We start from the raw sequence: 12,834 nt of genomic DNA, 5'->3' as shown, positions 1-12,834 counted from the left end.
TCAAGTGAGATTTCAATCAGCTACTTCTGCATATAGCCCAGTTGCCAGCAGCAAAGGAAACACTTGCCCAGGGATTTACCTACAATGCAGGAAAAGCTCTTTCTTGGGCATTTCGCAAACAACCTCCCTTTTCCCCTGACGTTGGAAAAGAGGAAACTCCCCATATTTCGCTCCGTGTGACACTCCAGAAACACACATAAACAAAAGCACAGATTACACTCCACATTAAGTGCTCAGTAATTCAGATGTTTGAAATTTGCTTTTGTCTTTAGGATGTGATTTATGTGGCATTTATGCCGCATTACATTTTCTACTTTATGCATTTTGTTTGTTCTAAAACCCATGCCCTCATCTAACTTTTACACAGAGAATAAAGCAAGTGATGCAAGTGAATTACAAATCTGTCTAGGAAGATGCTCATTTTAAGGTAATTTGGGAGATGTTAGTTCTGAATAGGGAAGATCCACAATTAAAAATTATAAACAGAGCACACTCTGCTGCTGCTCTCAGACTGGGATGCATCTGTACGGAGTGTTTTAAATGAAATATTTTCAAGCTTTTGAGGAATATCTGTGCTCTGCATGTCAGTCTGATATCAGCCAATAGCTGATATCCCTCCAGGCACTGATTGATCGAGGGACAATGAAACATCAAAACTGTTTGAACTAAACAATCAAGACTGCAGCTTCATTTCTGCTGACGGAGACTGTGTTTGTATAATACACTTAAAGAGGAAAAGCACTAATAATGTTCATGGCAAGTCACATTTTTAACAGGCATCATTTATCACAGAGATAAACACACAGATTCTCCTCTCTCTCTCCCTCCTTCCACATGCATGCACACACGTTTACTCTCCCTTTCCAAGAGATGCTCTTTCCTATTAAATCAATAGGTAGCATAGATCCCCATGTGTATAATACACTTAAAGAGGAAAAGCACTAATAATGTTCATGGCAAGTCACATTTTTAACAGGCATCATTTATCACAGAGATAAACACACAGATTCTCCTCTCTCTCTCCCTCCTTCCACATGCATGCACACACGTTTACTCTCCCTTTCCAAGAGATGCTCTTTCCTATTAAATCAATAGGTAGCATAGATCCCCATGACACACCCTCTTTCCTATTAAATCAATAGGTAGCACAGATCCCCATGCACACACACACACCCTTAACAGACCAGAATGAGACAGAAAAGATATTACAGCAATTTAAATGTTCCCCACAAAAAATAAAGCAAAAATGCAGCTGGGCTCTGGGTTCAAACTGTATCAGAATCCAGCTTATTGCATCACAAGCATTGAATGTTAAAATTTACTAAGCATGAACTACTGAACAAATCTTTCCTTCAAAGTTTGTCATTCTTTTTGGCTGTTCCAACCCCAAAGAGATGGAAAACAGTTGAAAAATAATGGAAAACACATCAGAGCTATTGTTTGGTGGGTCCTTCGGAGGCCAATGAATCTTACAGTGTCACTGCTCTGTGCCAGACTTTGCTGCAGAACAAGCACTAATTGACTTCTTACCAAAATAAGTGACTGCAGAACCTGTTAACAAATGTTGGTAGTTTTTCATGGGACAAGCTTGTAGTCAAGGGAATAACCTGCCTGTACATTTCCCTGTGAAAACATTATTTATTCATCTAATTAGGTCTCATTTTAGAACTCCAGTTCTTGACGCAGCAGGCCAAATGAGCAAATGATAGGTGTAACGGGTAGTTTTCATGCTCAGATGATGGAATGGATACAGTATTTAACAGCAATGAACACCAAGCACTTCAATAACCCCCAAATCCTGGGAGCACCACTAGCAAGAAAATGCTAAGCTTTTCCAGAAGACTTCTGGCAAAAACACTGTCCAAGCCTATGAAGTTGGGATAGTGACAACTATGAATTGCAACATTTGTCTTTTGATTCCATTAATATGTCCCATCACTGCTCACACCATGCCTTGCTTGGAATACTCATCCTTCTGGCTGTTTTGTTCTCTCCTGAAGCCTCACTGCAAGTTTTTCAGAGGAAAACAGGCCAAGGATGGACTAAACACCATTTGCATCTTTTTGGCAGCATCCGGTTTTTTAGTGGATAAAGTAATGGCTTCACATCCCTGGCTAAGATTTGGCAGCATCCGGTTTTTTAGTGGATGAAGTAATGGCTTCACGTCCCTGGCTAAGGGAAGCCAAAAGGCTTCTCCCTACTCTGCCATCAGACCTGACAACAGAATAGCAATAGTTTATACCAACACTGTTTGCAATATAATTCCGCTGTGATTCAATGTCTACCTGAAATGCACCTTCTAATTTTGGTGGGGTTTGGAGATGCAGATTAGAGAAGATAGAAGAGTCAAGCAATTGAATGAGGCTGTTGTCATCACAGAGTTAACAATGTTTTAAAACAAACGAGCACATCTGGTAAACAATGTCAATATGACCTAAAACCCCTTGAATGGGTTCATTGTAGCTACTTACTAAATGTGCCTGGAATTAAATTAATTAGAAAACACAAATTACTCCTCTCTAAATAACAATGTAATAAAGCAACTGCTTAATGAAAAATATCAGTGATCAGTGAGCAATCCACAAGAACAAAAAAAAGGGATTGTAACCAAACTAAATTCACAGACTCGTCAGCAAGGCAAGAAAGGCTTCATACAAGGTTAGTCAAAAATGAGTCAGATGCCGGGATCTAAATTAAACTAATTATCACAGAGATTATTACATTTATCTTAACAAAACCCTCTCTCTTTTCTCCCCAGTACTCCCTAAAGCTCTATGTACAGCTGGCTGCATCCATCTGCTCAACTACATTTTGTAACATAGGGGAAAAAATGCAAATCATTAGGCAAGTTTTGTAGCATGACTTCAGCACTCTTAACGCCATTACCCATCAGGAGATGTATTTCTGTTGCACGTTACATTGTGAGTGATGTGGTCCATGAATTAAGGCTACAACTCAGTTTATTTCATATTATTTGGCATGTGTTAATTGTGCAGTGGGGTAAAACCTTTGGAGCTGGGAAGTTGTAAGGTCCCTAACCCTACCTACAAAATTTCATGAAAGAACACATAGCACAAATCTGTGACCTCAAGCGTTGCTGTTTCTAACACGCAATGCTCTTCAATTGCTACAGCAACACTTTTTCTCAAATCTTTTGTCTTTATACAACATAAGTAACATGGGAAGACCACAACACATGGCCAAATTCGGCTTTACTCAACATATACAGAATGCAACATGTGACTACAAACCCACACCATAACCTGGGCCTGATTCTGGGGAGAGCTCAGAAGGCCATAAATGCTCGAAAATTACCTAAATGGACACCAGACACAACATACCCTGTTTCACAGCCCCACATTTTAGGGATGGTGGATCAAAATGATCTGAAGTTCAATCCTAAGGAAGACCTATCTCTAGGCTTCCCGCAGGAATCATCCAGTCAATCCATCTGAACAGCTCAGACATGTGGGGACCAGCTGGTGTGAACATGTTGCCCTTCACCACACACACACAAAAGTATATATTTCAATGGGATTTCAACCAAAGCTTTCAACTGAACAATTCAGTACCAGTTTGCACAATCCATCCACAGGACAAAGGTTCCTGGAACTGCTACTAGCTAGTCTGGAAGCCATGCCATCTTATTTATGGCTTACAATGTCTGTAGCTACTGCTCAACATTTTTCAGTTTGGGGGTGGTTTTGCACATGAGGGAAAAGAACAGCTGTGTCTAGTTCTTCACTTCTCATGATTCCTTAACACTTCCAACCTGGACACTTTGTGGACACCTCCAATAGCAGAATAAGCCATAGGTGAACCTACGTGAAAAGGTCACCATTTGGTTTTGTCATTATGTTTTCTGCAGTTCAGAATTCACGACAGCTCAAAATTAGCCAGAGATGAATAAAAACACAAGAAAATAAACATTTCAGACTGTGTCACAAGGTTAACATTTATAGATAAAATGTTCCTGCCTGGAAAAAAACAAACCTCAAGCTTTCTAAATAGCACTTACACCATGCTGAATAAAAACCAGAGGCTGTATCAAAGCAAATAGACACTGAAAGATGAGGTTTAGGTGAAGTAGTGGAGCCAGGGGGTACAACCATATACCTGGCATTGCACATTGATCACTGCTTTCTGCGTGCAAAAGAAGGAACTTTAAATAATTAACGTTAATGGCCATTAGTGCTGCCAGAGGGGCAGGGACAGGAGGTTGGTGGTGACAAAGCAATCCCCTTCATTCTGTATAATCCATTGCCAAAGAATTTCTAATAAAGGACACATACTGTCTAAAAAAGTAGATGGAACTTGTTCTTTTCCAGGCTGGAGAAAGAACAAGAATAATCTGCAGCAAGAAAGGCAAATCTATGCAGGCGTGAGGAGAACCATCAAGAAGAAATCCCCTACCTTGTCCCTGCCCAACATTTTTGCTCGTCATCGTGATTTGCATAACAAGAGTGTCACTGCACTAGCAAAAAAATTAGCTATGCAATACAAGCTTTAAGTCAGAGAATAATACACACTGCAGGAATATAGCCCTGCCATAAATCAAGTTTGGTAACTACCAAATGCAATGAAAAATGCCACGTTTCTAATGCTAATGCTTAATGCTAATGCCAAGAAAGCAATGTTTTGAAGAGATCATCTTGGGCATGATTAACCCACTGTCACTGACAAAAAGCATAATGAGGCATAGAACATTATTGCCATTAAGAAGAATCTCAGTTCTAGATGCTCTAAAGATGTTACACTGTATTAGCCTCAAATACTCATTTTTGGTCAGGATGCTAAACAATTCCCTGTTGTTAAAGTCTCAGTCATATTTCAGCATCTCAAACCAGAATTGATTTTAGAAGCGATAAAAAAAGATATAGGCTAATAAAATGCTATTTAATTACTATGAAAATATAAATTTTATTGTGCAGTAATCTATATAAAAGGTAATGCCAAGACAGTAAGATAATAAAGAGATTGAGAATTAGTGTGACAATTATCCATCTAGCCTATGGTTGAAAGTATGTCAGCAGTTCTTGTACTTTTATTTTGAAGCTCATTAAATGAAGAGCTTACCATAAAGCTCGAGCTGTTGGAGTCATATGCTTAGATGAAAATCTTTGTTAATATTTAAACAAATATGTACATAGACGTTAAATTCCTGAAATCTCACAAATTTCAGAAGCTAAACACCAGAATGGGAAAGCAATTAGACACCCCCACGTTCTTTTTACATAGACAAGGTGTGTCTACACATGCATTATATACCTGTTTTTCATATGCATGAGCACATGTGTGGCTGTGCATGAAGGTACCTATCCTTTTCCAGAAGCCCACAAAATCCATGACTTACAAGCTTTATTTCTGGAACACATCTCACAATTTTTTGGGGCATGCTGCAGTTTTAAGATGCCCAGTCCCAAAACCTCTCTCCCTCAGCTGCCACAGCCACACAGGTGTCAAAGAGCAGCAGCACCTCAAGGCCAATCTCACATGCCACTCCAAGCTCAGCCTTGAGGCAGAGGAGAAACCATATTTTGCTAGTGTCCCATCTGTATTTATGCTGCTCAGTGAGAGCGTTTGTCTTCAGACTTACCACCACACTGCTACAAGGTGTAAATCCGTGCACTCAAACTGGGTGGATTATGGCACATTCTCATATTTCGTATTTGGAGAGCAGCCTGCACAAAGTGGACACCTGCAAACAGGGCCCTCTTGGCATTAGTTTCATGTTGCTATAAATGAATAACATCCCCTAATAATAAGCTAATATTTACACACTGCTTAGCCAGACTCAGACGTGGGGAATGCACATGCACACATGGCATATGAAGACAGAAAATCTTTACTAGAGGACAAAGGTTTTGCAGATGCTTTCACAAAACATAACTTTATTAGCTATAAAATAGTTTTCTATTAAAATTAATCAGTAACTCAATAGACTGCCAAGTATGTAACTGCACATCTCAGAAACTAACCCTGCAGGATGGAGACAAAACTTCCGGGGACTGATGATTAATCACCTGCACATCCCTACCAACATCACCTTCACGTGCCCCCAGCCACAGGGCCCTGACCTGCCCCAGCATCCTCAGCCAGCTGTGTCACCTCCCTGAAGCTTGGCCTCCTCTACCAAGTCTGTCTGGTCTACAAGCACTGCCAACTTCTCGAGTCCAACTCATAATCCACTGCAGGTCTTCTGGCACGAAAGACATGGGTGTAACAGGGTCTTAGAGCTCATCTATCTAACTACTATCACCATCACAAAACTAAGTCCATCTGACCCAGAAAAATAAACATGAAATATTACATCCTAATGCAGAACGGGAAAAAATTTAAATTCAGAACAGAGAGATTTAGAGGCATGAAGACAGATATTTAAAACCAATCCGTCTCAGAACAAAACCATTGACTAGTCTATTACAAAGTCATCCTTCTTCCTCAGTTTCACCCACCTGCTATTGCTTTTAATGACTCTCCAAATGTATTTAATTACAGTGATAAACCAAGACCTTTCTTGGATTTCTGATACCTCATTAATTCTGATATGACTGGTTATTATAATGCCAAATCAGGGCAGCAGCTACTGCATCTACCTGCAACGTGGCTGATAAAAACTCATTATTTACAAGTACATGCACACCAAAATGCCATCCAGGCACTGTGTAAGGATAGGAGGAAAAACTGGATGGAATGAAACCATCCTTGCTGCACAGCTCCAAGTCTGCTCCACTTCCTGCTCTGCAAATCCTGATGAAGATGTGGGAGGCACATCCCCAGCTAAATCTGCCTTATCTAATGCACAGTATTAGGTTCTGCTGTGCCACCTTGTGTTACATCACATCACATTTGATATAAAACAACATTGTGTGGGTTTGAGTTGCTCCACTTCTACCACTTCAGTCTTTAATACCAAAACCAAATCAAAACATATAAAAAAAAAAAGGGGGGGGGGGGGGAAAGACCCAACTTTCAAAACCTCAAGCTAAGGAGGAAAAAAAATCCTTTAGAAAGAGTTCAGAGCTCTCATCTTTCATTTGCTAAGCAACCTCCTGTTTTGTTCTCATCTCAGAGCCCACTGCTTTCTGCAAGATAAGGTGGTTCAGGCAATAAAACATCCTGATGAGGAGATTTCAGCCATTTTTTCTCTTCCAGCATTCAGCAAATGCTTTGGCTTTCTTACTGATGCTAAAGCAGATCTGGATTCCCTGCCACAGAAACGCAGCCATGCGCGTAACGCGCACACCACGACTGTGCTGTCAGCACGCAGGATTACACTAAACTGACATTATTTCCCTATTCCAAACACATTAATTGTTCACCTCCTTAATAATTAAAGTACAGGTTTCTTCCTGGCTTTAAAGCACCCCTTGTGAAACAGCTCAGAACTTCAGGAAATTATCTTGGCCCCTGAAATTAATGGAAAATGTGTAACAATGAATCAGCAACTGTTCCATCCTATTTTACCCTTCCAAGTGACTCTGGAGCTCAGATGACACATCTATCTGGGGGACACAAGCTATAGCATAGATAGGCCACGCTGCCACAAAAATGCAGGGCAGCTCATGTAAAGCTAATGCTGACCCAAAAAGCAGATTTCACAGGCATCTCTTCATTTGCTTACTCATTTCTAGGAGAGAATCAGTGCAAATGGAGTTAATGAAGGGTAGCTGAGGGGAAAACACTTGTGTCTCGAATGACTAACAGATTAGTGTCAGCACTTCACATGTATCACACCAGCAATAGCTGGAAATTCTGCAGGCAATTAAAATGTTCGTACACCAGCGAAGCTGAGTCTCCTCCATTATCAGAACTGTAATATTATGAATCTCTTGTTTTTGGAATCAGGTGTCCATATGACAAAGTCCTTTGCTGGGAGTTCCTTAGCCTCCCAGGGTTTAGGAAAGGCAATCTGATATGAACACAGAAGTTTTGAAATGAAAAGACAGAAAGAACTCCAATGTGGCATTTTTCTATCTGGAATTTTGTGAGTTTAATGCAGGATTTTTACACACTTGGGCTTTTTGATATTTGAGTTTATCACTTACTATTTCAACTGGATGCTTCATACTGAGAAACTCCAGCACAACCTGGTAATGCTAATTAATTAGTTCCTGCAAATGCATTATTTGTATGAACATTAGTAACGCACATCAAGCTATTTGGTGGCTGAACAAGCTACCAACAATTACCCTTTGTGGCTGTAGGCATTTGTAGGCATCTAAAACCTTGGTGAAACCCTGCTGCCTCCTGGAGTCTAATGGGAGCCTTGCCATGGACTTCAGCAGCACCAAAACTTCTCCCTTCATCTTTTTGGTAAGCAGAGTCATCCCAAACCTTGTGAATTCAGATCATCAAAAGCAAACGGCTAATGTCACTAAGATTAACACCTGTAAAGCACTTTGAAGGAGAAAAACACTGTGTAATCCCAAAATATTACATTATTTATAAGACGACCTGATTTTAAATGTTAAGTTCAGCTTATTTTTATCACAAAGAGAAAACAAGTTTCTGCTCGCTCGCTTTACAAAACCAATTACCAGTGATCAGTGTATGGTGCTGCATAACAATACACAGCATTGTCCCAAAAAGGCGTATCTAACACTCCGGAGCTGCTACAGGAAAATTAACTTGCACAGTGCACTGAAATACAGGCACATAAGCAATTCTAATAAGGGCTATGAACTTCAAACTTCTTATTAAAAATATCCAAACCTGTAACATTTCTTGTATTTCATCTTTTTCTGACTTCAACTGATTTTTGTATCTGTAAACTTCTTATTAAAAATATCCAAACCTATAACATTTCTTGTATTTCATCTTTTTCCGACTTCAACTGATTTTTGTATCTGCTCCTTGATATACTAGTCCCTAATCAGAGTAAGGCTGTAAGAGAATAGTAAATGTGACATCAAACTTGCTTTAAACTTGCTTTAAAGTCTCATCAGCTTCTTTTGGCCTTGTTAGAATATAATTCCACTTATCACAGAGAAGAAAATAACAGAGGGACTTGGTGGTTTGGGGAAAAAAAAAGTTGCAGCTACTCTCAACTAAAGGTTCCCCCAAACTTGCTCCTTCCCTGCACATAAGTTTTAGCAATGTATTTTAGCAGGATCTTCTTTTCTTTTCAGAAAAACGGAAAAGTAACACTGCAAAACACTTTCAAAAATTCTTCATTTCTAATGCAGTTTGTAGACCAACTTACAAACTTTACTAATCTGATTCTCTTCTTCCCTGGAAGGAAATAGTAACAAAGTAAAGAAGATGAAACAATTGAAGACAGATTTTTAAATGCCAAATGAGATTCCCAGTTTAATCAGGAATCCATAACTTTGGAATTGCAAAGTAACAACCCTGAACTATAAAGCAATTAACTTGAAAAATAAAACTTGGCACTACACATGGAGATACATTTCTTTAATCATACTCTGATTCTGAATTTTTAAATATGATTTACCGACCTGTGAGGGTGTCTATGAGCTATCAGAAATATGCTCCCACCTGCTATTTCTGAGTGGAATTATTTGCACTGCAATATCAGGAATTCTACAGTGTACAGCTTAAAATAACCTATACTGAGAGACAAATTGCTGAGGGTTTGATGGAAGATACCCGAGTAGAAGGTACTGGGAGCTTTGGTAGCTGGTGGTGGTTGAGAGAAGATAAGGCAAGGGAAAAAAAAGGTGACCTGAAATGGCATTTTGCAGAAATGTAGAGGTCAGTTGAGTACACCAGAGGGCAGAAAGGAATTAGAGCTGCTCCTGCTCTCAGATTTGAGGAAAGAAGCTGCCACAACACGGTGGGCTGGGGGGCAGAGTAAGAAAACCAACCATAAAGGTTGAGGATTGGTACCAGCCACTCTGTGCCTGGAGAGATGGAGTTCAGGGGGGTCCCTGCAGATCCAAACACTGGACAAAGACCTCAGTATAAAGCTCTGCACTCTGTACTGGAACTGAAAACACTGCTGGAAATGGTGAGCTTTTCTTCCCATTCCACAAGCTTTGGCACTGGCAAACACGCTCTGTGGTAACCGTCAGATGATTCTCAGGTTGTGATTTTTGTCCTAAATGCAGTTTGGACTCACTTTCCCTCTAATTCAGCAGCTGCTAAGACAGTTCGAAATTTTCTGGCAGCTCGATGCTCAAGTGGCATGACTTTCAACTCACTCTTCACTGCAAGCCTAAAGGGCAAACAGAAGTGAGTGGCTTGTTCAAAAGAGTTCAAGTCTGCACTGAATAGCTGATTGCAGCTCTAATTACCATGGTTTTGCATCATTAGGGATAGCAACTGAAAAGGAATTCTAATTCCAACACTTTTTTTGGCTCTTACCACTCAATGATCCAGTTCCAACACTTCTGCTAAGGACAGGAAGGGAAAACTTAGTTTCCATGGTGGGAGAGGTTTTTGATAAACAAATACAAAAGCAGTAATTTTCTTACAGAATTCAGGCTGACAGGTGTTTATAGTGGGACAGAAAGGATGGAGTAGTGAGGGGACATCCTCTGAAACCTGCAGCAGTAGCAGATTTCACTCGGTTCAGGTATTTAATGCTCAATGCCACTGCCCATCTATGCCTGAGAATTGTATTTGGTCACTCTAGAGCTCAAAGAGCAATTTGATTTCAATTATAATAGTATACTATAATGTACAATTATAAGTCATTGTTTGTAAAGTTTTGCCACTATGTCTGAAGGATCCTGTAACTCTTCCCTGATCAGGGACAGTTTGAGCTGCCCAAGCAGTGTAAAGTAAAAGACAAGTGTTTTTATATTACTATGCGATGTTTCAAAGCCATGGAGACAAGATAAACAGAAAGAGAAAAGAGATTTCCTCCCATTTTAGGCTCCACACAGAGCCTTCAAGTTCAGGGCAGTTGACTTCCAGCACAAGAGAAAGTTAACTCTTCTCCATGGGAAGTGTCAGAGGTTAATTAGTTTCACATGCCAAAAGTATCACTGAAACAGCAAGGGAAGGTCCATCTAGCTAAGGAGACTCAATAGGTTTATTGCTTTAGAGCTTTATTACTTAGTTCCATTGCTGCAAATCTTTGTTGCAGTTATATGGATAACAAGGACCTAATAAGGACCACTGAGTCAAAGACCAACTGAGCAGGAATATTGACACAGACCTCTCCCCACTTCCACCTACTTCATTGTTCCTCACAAACACCTCCCATTCCATTGAACCATAAACAGGGAATTTACTATGGAATTTGCTTCCACACGGAGGTAGGACTCAGGTGCTCAATGATGGGCATTTAGACAGGTAGATGTTACACTGACTCTTCTTCCCATAAAACACATTTAGCTTTGAAACTCTACTATATGGGTTTTTTTTCAGAATATGCATTTTCATTTCACAGTTAATATGAATTTGGCACTAGGGAACGCTACTAAAAACGCCACTGATTTGCTCATGACATGTGAGTGACATTTCACCTGTGTGCCCCTACTTTGATCTGGACCAAAGTGGGAACACATCTTCAAGGGGATTACGTAGATCAGGCTCAAGGTTTATGCTATTTTTGACCTTCCGGTGAATAAAGATGCTACTGAGCACTAACTGTGAAAGCTTTGAAGGGAAACTGCCCATTCAGACCTGCACAAACACTGCTTAGTGTAATTCTTGTTACTGAACACAAACCAAACATATATTTTTGGTTAGCTTGAAGACTGACCTAAAAAAAAGAGGAGGGAAAATCCTCTTCAATCAGAGGTAATACGCAAAATATGTTGATAAGACACACAAAAGTTTACACTGAAACAAATGTTTGATCTTAGCAACTCCAAAAGCAAAGTAGTTTTGCAGAATAACTTGCTCCAAAACAGCCCCCTACCTGTCCCAGAATAGACAACTTCCAGAATAAAAGTGCCTTGGGAAGCAGGGAAATTATCCTGACAAAATGTAGCTTTTATTATGAATAGAATCTGTGCAGAATGGAGAGGTATTTGAGAATTGCTTATTTCAGTTGATTACTGTGCATAGACAAGGCTTCAATGACAAATGGATTTCAAGTGGCAAATATTATTACCTTCTTTCTTTGCTTTCTTTTTTTTTGGTGAAAAGCACTTTATGTACTTGGTAGGTACAAGGTTAAAAGAACGTTTTCAACTACAAACATTCAAAATAAAGTTGTGCCTTTCGTGGCCTTATTAACAGTAATTCTTTAAAAGAACTGAAATGTGTAATCACAGTGTGCAGTGCAGGGACAAAAACAGGCTTTATGCTGCATTTTGTAACCAGTAGCACTGGTTTACTTTTAGGTACAGAGCCCTTGAACAGTCCTGCTGGGTTATCAGGCATCTCCTCTGCTGTTGCAAGCACCATGCCCTGTCCCCTTCAAACGTGCTGAGCTTCACCTTCAGGCAGCAAAGCCTTTGTGCCTCCTCCAGTTTGACTTACAGGCTCTAATGGCTTGGCACTTTCTTCTCATTTCCAGTTTAAATTACTCACGGCCAAACAAGGCACAGTTGTTCTTCAGCCAACTCTTGCCTTCAAGTATCTTCTATCTGTCCTTCCTAATAGAGACAATAATTTTGTCCCCTCTGTCCCTTCATTTTGCTAAGCAAAAGCAGCTTTTCTGACCTGCTCTTGTGCCCAGACCAATTAGCCCTTCTGCACTCTGCCTCCACTCGAATTCAGCCCTTCTGAACCCCTTGAGTGCTTAAGTCCAAATCATGAGATATGCTCAGTGAGTTTCATCTAGCACCATGTATAGGTGAAATAGGAAAACAACAGCAACAATATAACTAAGCCTATAGAGGGGAGGAGGGAAGGGAAAATAACATTAAATCAGATCATAGGTAAGTTTTCTATGAGGCTTCTGGAAAGCAA

At 40.0% G+C, this 12,834-nt stretch overlaps 1 protein-coding gene across 1 annotated transcript in view; it reads right to left on the bottom strand.

Annotated features, from left to right (window-relative positions):
• MAGI1 (membrane associated guanylate kinase, WW and PDZ domain containing 1) overlaps positions 1–12,834 on the bottom strand; it is a 90,971-nt gene that overhangs the window by 39,381 nt on the left and 38,756 nt on the right. The window lies entirely within an intron of this gene.

The sequence above is a fragment of the Acanthisitta chloris genome, unplaced genomic scaffold (assembly GCF_000695815.1).
Source record: "Acanthisitta chloris isolate BGI_N310 unplaced genomic scaffold, ASM69581v1 scaffold846, whole genome shotgun sequence".
Taxonomy (NCBI): Eukaryota; Metazoa; Chordata; class Aves; order Passeriformes; family Acanthisittidae; genus Acanthisitta; species Acanthisitta chloris.
This window is presented reverse-complemented; position numbering and strand designations above follow the sequence as displayed.